At 37.7% G+C, this 17,487-nt stretch overlaps 1 protein-coding gene across 1 annotated transcript in view; it reads right to left on the bottom strand.

Moving 5' to 3' along the window:
• LOC131247947 (uncharacterized) overlaps positions 1-187 on the bottom strand; it is a 63,004-nt gene extending 62,817 nt beyond the window's left edge. The window contains exon 1 of the mRNA XM_058247936.1: positions 26-187. The gene's annotated coding sequence lies outside the window, so the exon portion shown is untranslated. The remainder of the gene's footprint in view (positions 1-25) is intronic.
• Between the last annotated feature and the right edge of the window lie 17,300 nt (positions 188-17,487).

Genomic DNA, 17,487 nt, shown 5'->3' with positions numbered 1-17,487 from the left:
TAAGCTAAGAGAACGAAAAACTTACTTAATTGAAGACCGTTGCTCTGTTCTATACAAGAGACAATCTTAAGACACGGATGGAAATAAAGATTTGTGATTGACGGTATGGAAAGAGAAGAGAAAGTGATACGAAAGTCCGCTCTGTTGGGCACGAGAGAAACGAACAACTCCGAAAGTTTGCAACTCTCTTTAGCAGAGTTGCTCAAGACAACTTTCCATTTGCTATTTTGGGCTTTTAATTTTGCATGTTTGAACGGAAGTCTCGAGTCAACTGGTTGGACCACAATTTCAATTTTGCATGCTTGAACAACTTCTATATTATGTCATGTTTTATCTATTAGTGTACTTATTTGTATATATATTTATCAACTGAGTTGGTTGAACCCTTATAAGTCGAAGATCAGAGACACACAAAGTATTAAGGAGTGAAGAAATAGATAAATTGAGCTACGTTGGTAACTCTGACTTTATAACTAAAATAACATAGCTTCTAAACGATTGATTTATTAATATGTAAACATTTGTTTGATCATCCTTTAGTTGTAGGAGTTTTATTGGAACATGCTTAAATAAGCTATATAAGTTCAAACTGTTGTAAACCAAACTGCCCAAAACAACATACTATAAGAATAACTCGATGAAAGCTCGATCAATCGATCGAAGGTCGACCTCGATCAATCGATGGTGTCTAAAAGTGTCCAGCAAACTTTCTATTGAAAATCTATCTAGCTCGATCGATCAAGGGTGTCGTTATTTACCAACTTTTTTAGCCATTGCAACTTATTAGTTATATAAAAGCATCCACTTTTTAAGCATTGAGATTGGTTTGTGGTAGCATTAAAGCCTATGTGTATTTCCCTTGAATTTCTATTTTGGACACTTCATACTAAAGAGATCTAGGCCTTCTTCCTTGTGATTCATCACTCAAATGAGCATTCCAAGCTTCCTTTGAAGATGAAATTGATCTCCTCTATTCTCTATATATTAGACATTAAACCTATAGGCAAATCATTGTCTAAATTCTCTAGAATACCCATATAGGTGAATCCCTACTAGGAACCAACTCAAACCATTAGTTGTAAGAGATTCAACCTAACTCACATACCTTGGTCACCTCATTAGAGCATCAAATACAAGGTGATTAATTATATAAGCTGAATAATTTGCATTAACGATCGTGGAAGCAATTGAGAAGCTGATTAAAGCATGAGAGAGCATCAATCAAGCATCTCAAGCAAGGTGCAGCAACAGGGCTCAATCCGACAAAGTTGTCATTTGTAGAGTCTATATACTATTTCCTTGTGTAGGGTTGAGTATAAAGTTTGTAATCCAAACTTGAATAAATTCTTATATATGACTTAGGCTCTTATACAAGGCCAAATTCACCGAACATGGGTACTTGCATGTTAATCTCCGCAGAGAGCCTCCAACGGGAGCAAAATGTAAGTCCTTAGATTATGATCGTAGTATTGTTGGTAAGTTGATAGAAAACCAACTAAGTCTTTGTGAGATCCAACAAGGATAAAAATATGTTCCTCCAACATGAGAGACTACGTGTTAAGTTCTTGTGTAGAAGTAACGTCTCAGAAAAATCTGTACAAACACCCGAGTACCACCTCAGGCAAAAATCACTAAGAACCAAATCATTTAGAAATTAAACGAAAATTAATTAAGTGTTAAACTAAATAATCTGTGGATTTAGCTTGAACCACTATCTATACGAATGGCAAGACCCAAAACAATTAAAATCTTTAGCTCAACATTACTTAAAAACCTAAGAGCAATCTCAAAACCCAGTTGCTCTCGGGAGCACATTGTAACTCCGTATCAGACCTGGACCGTGCGTCAAAAGTCCGATGACCGTGAAACTATAAGCTTAGGACCACCTTATTGGGCTTGACAATCATTTCGGGAATCGAGCCCAAATAGTGTCCTGAAATGCACAACTTGAGCCCTGAGCAAAGTGTGTGAGAAACGCGAATATCTTTAGAAAATGAACCAAAACTTAAGTGATTTGGACCGTTCACTTGCGGGCGAAATTGAAGACTTCAGACCGTCAGATTTTGACCAAACTATACCATTAGAGTAGGGAAATTTTCTTGCACATACACGTATACTTGTGGCCCTGATCGAGTGACGACGACCGTTGAACAGATACGGGTCTGTCACGGTTGATCGGCCTATCTAAATGCGCTGAAATCTCATCCTGGCCTAGATCCATTGCCAGGGGACTTACCCTACACCGTAGATGAGTAATGGACCTCCAGATGAGCTCCGTTTGCCCAAAACAGTCGCCCTTTGGCTATAACCTAAGTATACCATGGCCCTGGGGCCATTAACATCGGTATTGAGCTTATAAATAGCCCTTAAACCACTCATTCTCATTCCATATGATTTTCTCTAACCCTATGAGAGAGAAGAGAGAAAAGAGAAGAAAAGAGTGAGGAGAAGTGTGAGAGTTCGGGAGATCGTTGTTGGGATTCACTCCCACCACTCCACGCACTGAATCGCCGCCACACCATCCCTACACGAACGATTCCAACTTCGATTTGGGTAAGAAATCCTAACCCTAATATTGATTTAGGGATTCAAATAGAGTAACCGGCGAAATAGCTAACCTATTTAATGTTTAGGTACCCATCATTCCGTATTCGGGAACGTAGGATTCGAACTGAGTTTGAGACGAGTATACCGACGAAAGGTGCGGACTATAAACGTTTAGGTTATGGTTTTCAAGGCTTTTAATGTCAGTTAATGATTTATGACTGACTTGATTGCTGCCATATGCACATAGATACGACGCTTTCCATATATTCACATGTATGAATTATGTTGAATATATAATGCATTCCATGTGTTTGTTGAAATGTTTAAATGAAATTACTATTTTGATTTGTGCTTGCCATGACTATTAATCTAGGTTATATGTTTGTTGTATGTATGACGACTCCCTTGTGAAAGGATTTGTATAATACATACTATAAACTAGGTTAATTCATGTATGTAATAATGTGTAGGCTAAGTGCTTGATAAAATGTTTGAATGAGCAATGGTTTGATGAATTGTATCTATTAATGGTGTTGGCATAGGATTCGCAACTACCTTATCTATATGTATAAATTCCTTCATGTAACCTTAATTCCAAATACGTGATTTATGTATAAAATGCATGTGTATAATATTATGTTCTATGTGTTTGATAAAATGCTCAAATGAGATTCATGTGTTGAATTGTTTGTTAAACGTTGTTATGATTATCACATGTGACTACCTACTGCATTGGAGTGAGATTAGGACTACTATATAATCCAGGCAATCGGTAACGGTTTTCGATTGAGTGACCGAACTAGATTCGCTACTTAGATACGTTCAATGAATCCGAGGCGTACAGTGATTGTCGACAATGGTTAGGCCACGCGGAGTGTTTGCGCACTCTATGTCAATTAATTCAGCGTAAGCTCGTACCAATCGAATTTGTCAAGTAACCCGATTGACCTAATGTGTGTTTACCATGTATGGATGCTACTGCTTGAATCTAAGGTACCACTTACCGATGTGACAGCCCGTTTCAACCATGGTACTACGATCCGCTAAGACTCATGAGTCGGGCATGGTAGTGTATGGGACACCGTGGTCGAGCTGTCAGCCTACGCTGGGGTAACGAGCCTCTCCGTAGTGACCAGTGAGCAATCCAAACTCGTGAGCCGAATATAGTGGTGTATGAGACACTGTATTCGAGCTGTCGGCCTACGTTCAGGTAACGAGCCTCCTGTAGTGACCTTGAGTATAATCAATTGAACTTACCTGTCCACTGCTTGGATTAGGGGTGACGCCCTATAACTTGCCTATCGTATGTGATTAACTAGGACTGACGACCCTAGATGAATCTCTGTTTGGGTTAATGATATAAAGGGAGGTATCTTAACTTTCTAAATCTGCTGTATGAATAAGTCTAATTAAGAATTTAGTTAACATGACCATGCACCGTATTGCATGTGCTTTGGCGAGGAAGCGCACATTTAGGGAGTTTGTCATGCGTGACCGTGAGATAAAGTCGCTGAGGGAGTGCAGGAGAGGGCATGCATCATTACAACATACCATTCCCACATTAATAAGAGTATTTAGGATATGTTTGTTGTACTGCTTTATCATTACTACTTGACTGAATTGATGACATGTTAACCTTTGCCTTATAGTACCACTGAGTTGATCACTCACTCCCACTCTGGGACGGTGTTTTAAAACACCAACTAGACTCTGTTGTAGTTGCAGATGATGGCGAGGCTTGCGTGACGGAGCCAGACTTCCTTGACGAGGAGGAGGAGTTCTCCTACATGCAACTCTCAGGCGGGTCTATGTAGACTTAGAGTTACGTCGCCGAGATTACGGGACTATGGATTAGTTGAAACTTTGCACTTGATATTTTGTAAATTTTAGAACCATACATGTACTTATTTAGCCTAGCAACATACTCATACTCTGAGGATTTGATAAACATTTGTATACTTTTTATATCTATCTCAGTCTTCCGCTTGCCTAATTACGTTAACTGTGGAGTATGATATGCTGATTTAGTGTAATCTCATTCATGTTTAATGCACTTATATGGACAACATTTAAACATCATCATCTATGTTGCATAAGTAATGCGACGGATCTCGGGAGTTGAGCCTTGCTCGACCCTCGAAATCTGAGGCGTTACAGTAGAGTTCTAAAGATTAGAAATAAACCTAATTTAAAACTCTCGAAATAGTGAAATCTAGTACACTCGAGGAGTGTGCATTTGCCTAATTACGTTAACTGTGGAGTATGATATGCTGATTTAGTGTAATCTCATTCATGTTTAATGCACTTATATGGACAACATTTAAACATCATCATCTATGTTGCATAAGTAATGCGACGGATCTCGGGAGTTGAGCCTTGCTCGACCCTCGAAATCTGAGGCGTTACAGTAGAGTTCTAAAGATTAGAAATAAACCTAATTTAAAACTCTCGAAATAGTGAAATCTAGTACACTCGAGGAGTGTGCATTTGCCAATAGTAGAGTAGGCAAATAGCCAAACCACACTATATGCTTGAGTGTTACGATTGTGAGTGTTTGCATTTTTATTCATGCTTATGTGTTTAATTAGTAGAATTATATGAATACTTGCATTGAATTCTATGTTTGGCACTTAGTTTGTAAGTACGCATAAGATTGTTATCTCTAACTTGGACTAGTTGTTTATATTGTTGCATGTATTGTAGTTCATGTGATTGGACCCACAAGATTGTTATCTCTAACTTGGACTAGTTGTTTATATTGTTGCATGTATTGTAGTTCATGTGATTGGACCCACTTGGCTTGAAAGCCTAAGTGTTACTTGTGTTATTGATTTGAATTGATAACTATGTTAATTAAGGAAAAAAAAAGTGATTCTATTTAACCCCCCCTGGACTTGGACATAATTCTTAGCTCCGCCAAGCTTCCGCGTGTAGCATAGTGTCATGTTAGACTACCGATGCAATTTCCCTGGCCACATCTAACCCTTTCAATAAGTTGTCAAGATGACAAGAATTAACTTGAGAAAAAATCAGCCCCATCTACTCATTAGATAAGATAGGAAATGTCAAAGAAAACAAATTCTAACCATTGATAAATAACAAAATAAAATTATGGTTCACTCAATGAGTGGATGTGGCTTGTTTTTTCACAAGATAATATTAATGTTGTGAACAACCTATCAGGCAGGTTGGATGTTCCGCATCCTGAAAGGTTTTAAATTATTTGCTAGGTGTATTGTTATATGTAGTCCAACTAGTTGGACTTGAGACTTCTCTATTTGGTATTGTTTAGTTTGCCTTGAAAAGCTAGCTACCCACTTTGCAATGTTAGGCTAACAGTTTGCATTTTCATAAGATTTTTGCAAAAGGAGTAATGCTTCACCAAAAGACACCTTGCCTCGTCTCTCCCTTCCTATTTTCCATGTTTTATTATGGATTGGAGATGGTAGCAGTTTGCCACGATTTGTTTTTAAAGGTGGATTGGGTACTACCCTCACTAGGACCTAGCTAGAAATAGGCAATCCTAACAAGGTTCTATGGGGCCGTCGTGATGTATGTGTTTTATACAAGTCGTTCATCCATTTGACAGATCATTTTCAGACATGAGCCCAAAAGAAGGTCAATCGAAGGCTCAAGTGGACCACACTAAGGAAGCAAACAGTGAGAATTGAATGCCCATCCCCTATTTTTTGAAACCTTCTTAAGGCTACCTAAGGACTCTTTTGGGAGCTTATGAATGAAGGTAAATGGGAATTGGAATTGGAGGTAAATGAATTCGGAGTAAATGATTTACATAGTTGTGTTTGGATGTGAGAATATGAAATGCATTTGTAACCAAATATTCAGCTTGAATGGGAGGAATTGGAATGCATTTGAATTTTTCAAAATATTCACAGTAATATATGTAATATTCCAAATCAGCTTTAATATCCCAACTTAATGTATATATTCTATATTTAATGGAATGATTGTAATAAGCCCATTGAATTATATACTTTAGTAAAAAAATTGACAAAATTTTGAGCCTCAAGTAAGCCACAAATGCAAGGATCAAAAACAAACAACTTGCCAATATTTTTTAAGCATGCAATTAGATGGCCATCCTTTGGACAATTTGGATCATTCTTTTGGTGTGATTTTGTGATGTAACTCATAATTGGATCATTCTGGAGTATCATTAGCGTGACATGTGTATTGTGGACATGTGCATAGTGGCACTATTGTTTACGCGTGCGATTCTCCAAGGGAGTTCAAAAAGGCATTTCACCTTATTTACTTCCAAATCTTCCCTCAGCGAGAGGATTTCATTTACATGCACATTTACTCCCGTTTCATTTTATTTATGTGCATTTTCTTCCATCCAAACACACCTCAAATATCATTTACCTCCATTCACTCTCAATTCCATTAATTTATCTCAATTTACTGCCATCCAAATGGCCTTAAGTTTTGTATCAAGTTGATATTTATGCTTTCCCTTCATCCATGTCCATGTGACATAAACATATCGATGCGCTCTAAGAAGGTTTCAACAATAGCATCATTGTCTCCATAGCTTTCAGTGGTATGGTCCCACTTGAGATTTCCATTTGCCTCCTCCTTCAGGTTACGCCCTAAAATGATCTGCCAAAGTGGATGAATGTCATGGACAAAACACATATATCGAAATGGGCACTGCAGAGCCACTGTCAGGACCATCTGGCCCATTTTTTAACCTGTGGCGACATACATCGAAATGGGCACCGCAGAGCCATTGTCAAGACCATCTGGTCCATTTTTTAACCTGTGGTGACCTATTTACCAAGGTGATACATGTATGGCTGTCTATTTGACCGTCCTTATAATAGGTCACTCAAGATGAGGCATGACACTAAGTCACATTGATCAAACAACCCTAACCAATAAATAGATGGTGATCACATAGATGGTCAAGGGTCCCGACGATTAACTAATTAAAGTGTGCTCCAGCTCTACCCCATCTATGATTGAGCCCACAATTTGTATGGTTTGGATTGCCCTACATGCAATGGATGAACGACCACTTTTGAACATTGATGGAGGACAATCATGTTCACAACCCCAAGTGTAGGGGCGCAATATAATAATAACCCGGTAAGACTGAGGTCGAATCCACAGGGACTAAACTTTTACGTATTCTAAAAATAACTAGAACTAGAAAAAGATCTAAATTGAAATTTGAATAATTGAGAGTAATGGTGAATAATGTTGATTAAAACTTATGAATTTAAAGGTAGAAACTAGGGTGCCAAGGATCCACTTATAGCTATTAAGATGCTACCTTGCTTGATTCAATAAACACATTTGGAATTGGAGTCCTATCATATCCAATTGGAAGATAAAACAATTTAAATCAAACCTGAACTTTTCATTGACGTAATTCTCAATGGAGGAGAATTGTGAGGATTAGAAGGGATTCCATCACCCTACCATGCCTAGGAGATGATGGTGAACAATGAGATTTACCAATCTCACTATCTTAAAATAAGAAAAGAAGATATTCAAAGCTATCACAACATCTATTGTAATTTGAGTCACAATAAATCATAGAAAACTGAAAATATTTTTTTAATACCAAACTAAAAATCAATGAAGTTCAATAAGGACAAGAATCAAAGAAAAATAAATATCTCAACACGCTACAAGCTTCACCTCTTAGCCCTAGTTAAAAGGTTTAGCTAGCCATAGACATGATTGAAACCAAATCTCTTAAACAAAACATGAAAAATAAACTAGGGAAGAAGAAAAACTCTTTAGCGGCTGCTCCACCCCTTTGTTATGCTCCTTAAAACCTTTCCAAATCCTAAAAGATGCTTTGGAGCATCCTAGAGAGTCTTATTTATAGTTGTGGACTCCAACTTTCGCACCTAATTGGAAAAATCTAGAAAGCGCCTCAAATTTATGCACTCTCCTCAGTTTGCTAAATTACACTTCACTCTAAGCATTTTCCCAAAATATACTTCACTCTGCACAGCTAAAATAAACTCCAAGTTTCAGAATATACTTTTTCAGGACAATTTCAGGAATATGTTTGTTTTCAGGACAATTTCAGGATTCCTTTTCTTCACTTCAAATCTTTGATTCTCTTCCTTTGTCACTTGGTTTTCTTGGATCTTTGGCATGTGAATTCTTTATTAATGACTTTCAAATCTTCAAATCTTCATTTAGTAATCTTTTGAGCATAAATCTTCCTTTTGACATCAATTTCACCTTAAGCTCTTGAAATCACCTCGCACATGAAAACATGCATAATTAGATCGATTAAGTATTATTATGTTTATAAAACCAATGTATAAATAGGGAGAAATATGCAATACTTCACACTCAACATATCCCCCAACTAGGGCTGTACACGAGTCAAGCTAGCTCGAAAAGCTCGCTCGACTCGGCTCGAGTCAACTCGGATTGACTCGGCTTGAAAGGCCGACTCGGGGCGAGTCAAGCTTGTTTTCTAAAGCTCGAGTTGAGTTCAAGCCAAGTTCGATCATGGTGCATTTCAACTCGACTCGACTTGAAGCTCGAGCTCGAGCTCGACTCGGCTCGAGTAATATATTTTAATATTATATATATATATTAATATTAAATATATATATTATGTTTAACTTTAAAAAAAAAGAGGTTAAAACTTAAAAGTTTTTAACTAAAAAACCCTACCCGACCTCGCTAGATTGAGTCGGGTTGGGGTTTGGGTCAGGGTGGGGGCTGGGTTAGGTCGGGTTGGGCACCGGGTTGAGTTGGGTGTGGGTTTGGGTTGGGCTGGGTGCTACGTTGGCATATGAACAAGCTCGACTCGACTCGAACCACTAGCTCGACTCGAGATTGACTTGAAAGATTTGGCAAACAAGCCAAGCTTCAATGTGAGGGTGAGCTTGAGCTTGAGCTCGAACTCGAATATAGCACGGACGAGTCAAGCCGAGCTTGGCCCAGCTTAACTCAACTCGGCTCAATGTACAACCCTACCTCGAACCAGCATTTTGCTAGTCCCAAGCAAAATGTACGTGAAGTAATTCTCAATTCTCAATGTTCAAACCCTTTTTCAGAAATCAATCCTTTGTGTAATCAAGTATAGATGAGTAGAATTAAGATGAGAAAGTGAGATTTTGAAAACCTAAAGCCGAATCATATAAAGAATCCATAAAATAGGTTCTTTATCGATTAAATCAGAGAATAAGTTCTTATATTAAGTTTTCCTAACGTGCTTAGTGAATTCCACCTTACTTTTCACAAAAATATACTATCACTACATAATTTTAGCCATGATCACCATGTCAAGATTAATTGAATAATCAAGTACTGATTCCGAACTTATCCTCGTTTCATTCTTTTTCCAATTTTTGATTTTATATCGACGGTTTCTTTTTATTTATTCATTCTTTTCCAATCTTTTCATTCTTTTCCAGTCTTTTCATTATATATGACATTTTTGTCGATCTCACTTTTATTTTAACTAGTTCTTTTCATCTTTTAAGGTAAATAAAATTCTCAAAACTCAATTCACAATCATCTATTAATGCTTCACATACTAACAATCAGAAATTCTAGTATAATTCACAGAAAGCAACTTGAATGTGCCTTGTGACTTAGATTAACATGATATTCAAATTTCCTCTTAATCAATTAAATGCAAGAACTATAGTTGATAGATTACTTGGTTGATTGAACTCCAACAAATCAAAATTCAATCTCAATCTTATCATCATACTCAAAACATTTTTTACATACACAATTCATCATTTTCCAAACAGATTTCAACTTGAAACATTGAAATTTTTTAAAAAAAAATTTGCTCAGAACTAAGAAATTACTGATTAGTTTACCTAATCCACACCCCCCAACCTAAAATCTACATTGTCCTCATTGTAAAAAATATATATAAGCATGCAATGCATATGAGACAATGAAAAGAAATGAGAAGTGATGGAAAGGTAGTACCTGAAGAAAGGGGATTGAAGCTTTTCTAAGGTTCTCAATGTGAAGATGGGTTAGCATAGAAACTCAAACAAACTGAAAGCAAACTATCCTAATCCTAAATCCTACGAAAGTAATAAAACTAACTACTCCTCCATCAGACTAGGAGATTAATCTTGGTACACAGGATCAATCAGAGGCATGGTCATGTCCTTTGAGTCAAATTTCTCAACAAATGGCTTTAAACGATATCCATTCAGTTTAAAATTAAACATGGTCATTCATTAGATTCTTTATCTCAATGGCCCCATGTGGATAGACATTAGTAACAGTGAAAGGGCCGGTCCATTGAGATCGGAGTTTACCCAAAAAAAGGTATAATCGGGAATTGTACAGAAGGACTTTTTAATCAGTTATGGATGATTTTCGAAGGATGTTCCTGTCGTGGAATACCTTCATCCTGTCCTTGTAAATTCTCGAGTTCTAATATGTGTCATTTTGCATTTTCTCAAGTTCATTCAACTGTAGTTTGCGTAGTGAACCAGCGTTGTTCAAATTAAAGTTTAGATTTTTGATAACCCAGTAGGCTCTATGTTCTAACTCTACAGGCAAGTGGTAAGCTTTCCCATAGACGAGTCTAAAGGGAGACATTCCAATGGGGGTCTCAAAAGCTGTATGGTATTCCCATAAAGCATTGGTCAAACAGATTGACTAATCCTTACGATCAGGGTTAACCGTTTTCTCCAGAATTTGTTTAATTTCCCTGTTGGAAATCTTAGCTTGCCCACTTGTCTGCGGGTGGTATGGAGTGCTCACCTTACGAGAGATACCATATTTCTTCATTAAGTTTTCAAATGGCCTATTACAGAAGTGTGAACCCCCATCACTAATGATGGCCCGAGGTGTTCCGAACTGGAAATGATATTTTCTTTTAAAAATCAAATGACTGTACGATGGTCATTGTTCTGGCATGGGATTGCTTTAACCCACTTAGTTACATAGTCAATTGCTAGCAAAATGTACAAATTCCCAAAGGATTGAGGGAATGGCCCCATGAAATCGATGCCCCAACAATCAAATACTTTAATGATAAGAATGAGGTTCAGAGGCATCATATTTTGATGGGACAATGCACCCAATTTTTGATAACGCTCACAAGCTTTGTAAAACTCATGAGTGTCCTCGAACATAGTAGGCAAGTAAAAGTTGCACTGCAGAATTTTGGTCGTGGTCTTTTTAGCAGAAAAGTGACCACCACAGGCCTGCGAATGACAGAATGAGATGATACTTTGGTGTTCATTATCTGGCACACATCTCCTTATAATTTGGTCTGAGCAATGTTTGAATAAATATGGGTCATCCTAGAAGAACTTACAAACCTTGGTGAAGAATTTTTTTCTTATCTTGCACATTCCAATAAGTCGGCGTAAAACTTGTGGCAAGATAATTAGCAATGTCAGCAAACTAAGGTAATTTGGAGAGTTTAAAGAATTGTTCGTCAAGGAACATATCATTTATAGGTGGCGTTTTAAGGGAATCGGGGAGATCGAGTCTCGAAAGATGGTCGGCCACTACGTGCTCTACTCCCTTTTTATCCCATATTTCTAAATCAAATTCCTCGAGTAAGAGGATTCATCTTATCAAGCGAGGCTTAGAATCATTTTTAGAGAGAAGGTACTTCAATGCAGCATGATCAGTATAGATGATGATCTTGGATCCGATTAAGTAGGACCTAAATTTGTTCAAAGCAAACACTACGCCAAGAGTTCCTTCTCCGTAGTAGAGTAGTTCACTTGGGTAGGATTTAGAGTTTTACTTGCATAGTGAATAACGTAGGGCTTCTTTTCTTTTCTCTGGCCTAACAACGCCCCAATAGCATAGTCAGACACATCACACATAATCTCAAAAGGAATGTTCTAATTGGGTGGCTGCATGATAGGTGCGGTAGTCAACATGCCCTTAAGCTTAGTGAAAGTTTCTTGACATTGCTCAGTCCACTCGTATGGTACATCCTTTTGAAGTAGATTGCATAAAGGACGACAGAGGTGACTAAATTCCTTTATGAATCGTTTGTAAAATTCGGCATGTCCTAAGAAGGATTGCATGCCTCGTATGCTCTTGGGTGGAGGTAGGTTAGAGATAAGATCAATTTCAGCCTGATCTACCTCAATTCCCTTTGATGAGATGATACGTCCAAAAACAATTTTCTTACGAACCATGAAATGGCACTTCTCCCAATTTAGCACCAAATTCTTTTCCTCACATCGCTTCAACACAATTTTCAGATTTTCCAAACACTCGCTGAAGGATGGACAAAGATAGAGAAGTCGTCCATGAAGACCTCTAAATATTACCCCACCATGTCAGAAAATATACTCAATATGCATCGCTGAAAAGTAGCGGGGGCATTACACAGTCCAAATGGCATCCTTCGGTAAGCAAATGTGCCAAAAGGGCATATGAATATAGTCTTTTCTTGATCTTCAAAGGGCTATCTCTATCTGATTGTAGCCCGAATATCTGTCAAGGAAGCAATAGTAAGAGTGACCAGCTAGCCTTTCCAAGATTTGATTAATGAAGGGCAAAGGAAAGTAGTCCTTCCTCGTGACGGTATTTAATTTTCTGTAGTCAATGCACATTCTCCAACTAGTAGAAACTCTAGTTGGCACGAGTTCATTGTCAGCATTGGTTACGATGTGATTCCGGACTTTTTAGGAACCACCTGAGTTGGGCTCACCCATTGGCTATCCGATATGGGGTATATGATACCCACATCTAACAACTTAAGTACCTCAGCTATAATCACTTCCTTTATGTTTGGATTTAATCGGCGTTGTGGTTGTAGGGAGGTCTTCGCATTATCCTCAAGATGCATGCAGTGAGTTTCAATTCCCTTGAGGTCTGCAATCGACCATCCAAGGGCTCCTTTGTACTCAATGAGAGTAGAGATAAGCATACTCTCCTGCTCTTGCTCAAGGTGGGAAGAAATCACCACCAAGTATGTCTCATCTTGACCTAAATAGACATATTTAAGATCAGAGGGTAAAGGTTTTAGGTCAAGCATCGGTGCTTTGAGGCTAGACAGTAGAGGCACTACATTAGTTTAGAGTAATTCTTTAAATTGTGGCCTCCACCGGTTAACTTCAAGTACCGACGTAGCATCAAGCATGTCATTCATCTCCCTAATCATGTCATCATCCAAATCAGGGAAGTGGGCCAAGCACGTCTCTAGAGTGTTAGAGTATAGAGTCAAAAGTGCTCTATCTTCCATGAAAGAATCGATCATGTTAATATCAAGGGTATCGTCATCATCCTCTGATTATTTGCTCATATTGAAAAAGATGTTGAGCTCCAATGTCATATTTTCGAAAGATAGATTCATAATCTCATTCCTACAATTAATGATAACATTTGATGTAGCAAGGAATGAACGACTAAGAATGACAGGTATCTGAGTGCTCACATCCACGATGGGTTGAGTATTCAGAGCAATAAAATCTACTGGGTAGTAGAATTTATCAACCTGGACCAACACATCCTCGATCATCCCTCTCGATACACAAACTGATCGATCAGTAAGTTATAACATAGTCCGGGTGGGATTTAATTCACCAAGACCCAGTTGTTCGTAGACCGAGTAAAGAATCAGATTTACACTTGCCCTTGAGTCAAGAAGTGCAGGCTCAATCTGGTAATTCTTAATTACACAAGTGATGGTTGGGTTACCGGGATCTTTGTATTTTTGTGACACATCTTACTTGAGGATGGCACTCACTTTTTCTGTCAAAAAGATTTTCTTATGTATGTTTTGTCGTCTTTTGGTTGTGCATATATCTTTTAGAAATTTGGCATATAAAGGGATTCGTTTAACGACATCCAATAGAGGGATGTTGACCTTCACTTGTTTAAGCACCTCTAGAATATTATGAGAATTAGATAAAGGTTTTGGTGCAATCAACCATTGAAGGAATGGCGCAATCAGCTTACTTTGAGGTTCCGGTTCTAACCCATGTGGAGTAATGCTAGCTTTATCATTCTTATCTTCTTCAAGGTCTTTAGGCTTTTTGGCCCTTTCCGGAATAGATTTGTCAATTGTCTTTCCACTCCTAAGAGTGGTGATAGACTTGGCTTGCTCCATTTGATTTGAATAGCTTGGGCTACTAATTTCATATTGTGGCTTTGGATTGGGGAGAGGTTGGGCTGGAAGCATCCCTTTCTCCCCACCCGCTAAGTGTGGCTCAATCCTTTGAATAGACGATGCAAATATTCTCATTGTTGGTTTGATATCCTGAAATGCTTATACCGTATTCTGGTTGAATAACTCTTGGTTTTGCATAAATTTTTGAATCGTATCCTCTTGAGGCCTCTTCTGATTTAAAAATTGAGTAAGGGCCTCTTGTGGGTTAGCTGTTTGTCCATTCCTCCAACTGAAATTTAGATGGTTTCTCCAGCTGGAATTGTATGTATTTGAGGTGGGTCCTCTGAAAGGTCTTTGGTAGTTGTTCAGGGCATTTGATTGCTCATTCAATATCTCTTGAAAAGCAGGAATTGTTGGGCAATTCTTAGTTGTATGTATGTTACAAGCATAAATACCACAAACAACTTCCACAACTTATTAGATTTGATAGGTTCTTCCTTCTTAAGTTCCATAGCCTTGATTTTTCTTGTGAGATTGGCCACTCTTGCACTCATATCATCTTCCTCTTTTAGAACATAAATTCCTCCCCTTTCCTTTGATTAAGTAGGCTTAGAAGTGGTGAGTCTTGGAGAGGTGTCCCATAATTGCTTGTTTTTTGCCAATTGATCAAGGTAATCCCACGCATCATCGGCCTCTTTGTTCATGAATTCACCATTACACATCATCTCTACAAACTGGCACATTGGTGAAGTCAATCTGTTATAGAAAAAGTTTATTGTTCGCCGTACTTCGTAGCCATAATGTAGACAGGAATTCGTGAGATCTTTGAACCTTTCCCAGCATTGGAAGAAGGTCTCTTCCTCTTTTTAGACAAAGTTCAATATTGCCTTCCTTAAAGTGTTAGTTTTATGAAACGGAAAATTTTTTTTGAGAAATTCCCGGGTCATCTAGGCCCATGTACCGATGGGTCTTGGCTTTAAGGAGTGCATCCATGTCTTAACCTTCTCTTTCAATGAAAAAGGAAACAATTTAAGTTGCACTGTGTCCTCAGACACGTTTGGAAAGTGTAATGTAGCGACTATCTCATCAAACTCCTTGATGTGCAAACATGGACTTTCAGAATCTAGTCCATGACACTTAGGGAGGAGTTGTATCACTCCAGGTTTAATATCCACATTTCCTGCATTAAGTGAAAAGACCATGCAGGAAGGTGTACTCACCCCCGCCGGTTGTAAATAATCGCGTAGAGTACGAGGCGGGAGTGCATTACGCACCTCATTTTCATCTTGAATTTCCTCAACTGGTGGTTGAGGTCGAGGTTGATTTGCATCCATCACTTCAATTAACTGAGAGGATGTTAAGTGGTGTCTAATTCTTTAATGGATAGGAAACCCTTCGACTAATCCTCCTTCACTCAAGAGACGTTGAATGTTCTTACGAACCCACTTGGGCATGAAACACGCACAACCCTCAAGTACCTAAAGAATTAAACCTAAAAAGAAAACTAGAAAAACTAAAATAAATAAGAGATCTAAATAAGAAAAGAAAGAGAGAATTGAAAAGAGGTTATCGGATTGGAGTTGCTATGTTAGGATCCTACAAAACAGAAAACAATGTTAGTTTCTAAAAAAAATTTCAAAGAAAAAAAAAATCTTAACCTAAAATCAAAGTAGAAACTTAACTCTAATCTTAACCTAATTCTAATACCAATTAATTCTAGAAAAACATAGCAGTAGTCCTCGGCAACGGCGTCAAAAACTTGTTCACAACCCCAAGTGTATGGTTGCGATGTAGTAATAACTCAGTAAGACCAAGGTCGAATTCATAGGGACTAAACTTCTACGTATTCTGAAAATAACTAGAATTAGAAAAAAGATCTAAATTGAAATTTGAATAATTGAAATGGTGAATAATGTTGATTAAAATTTATGAATTTAAAGGTGGGAACTAGGGTGTCAAGGATCCACTTGTAACTATTAAGATGCTACCTTGCTTGATTCAATAAACACAACTGGAATTGGAGTCCTGTCCTATCCAATTGGAAGATAAAACAATTTAAATCAAATCTGAACTTTTCATTAACCTAATTCTCAATGGAGGAGAATTGTAAAGATTGGAAGAGATTCCATCACCCTACCATGCTTAGGAGATGATGGTGAACAATGGGATTTACTAATCTCATTATCTCAAATAGGAAAAGAAAATATCCAAAGCTATCACAACATCTATTGTAATTTGAGCAATAAATCATAAAAAACTGAAAATATTTCTTTAATATCAAACTAGAAATCAAAAAAGTTCAATAAGAACAAGAATCAAAGCAAAATAAACATCCCAACATGCCACAAGCTTCACCTCTTAACCCTAGCTATGAGGTTTAACCAACCATAGACATGATTGAAACCAAATCTCTTAAACAAAGCATGAAAAATAAACCAGGGATGAAGAAAAATTCTTTAGCGACCGCTCCACCCCTTTGTTATGCTCCTTAAGACCTTTTCAAACCCTGAAAGATGCTTTGGAGCATCCTAGGGAGTCCTATTTATACTTGTGAACTCCAACTTTCGCACCTAGCTGGAAAAATTTAGAAACCGCCTCAAATTTACGCTCTCCCCGTAGTTTACTAAATTAAACTTCACTCTGCACAGTTTTTTAAAATATACTTCACTTTGCACAGCTAAAATAGACTCCGAGTTTCAGAATATGCTTTTTCAGGACAATTTCAAGAATATGTTTGTTTTCAGGACAATTTCAGGATTCCTTTTCTTCACTTTAAATATTTGATTCTCTTCATTCCTCACTTGGTTTTCTTGGATCTTTGGCATGTGAATTTTTCATTAATGACTTCCAAATATCCAAATATTCATTTAGTAATC

Source organism: Magnolia sinica, chromosome 1, assembly GCF_029962835.1.
Source record: "Magnolia sinica isolate HGM2019 chromosome 1, MsV1, whole genome shotgun sequence".
NCBI lineage: Eukaryota > Viridiplantae > Streptophyta > Magnoliopsida > Magnoliales > Magnoliaceae > Magnolia > Magnolia sinica.
The sequence above is the reverse complement of the archived record's forward strand: the minus strand, read 5'-3'. Positions and strand labels throughout refer to the sequence as shown.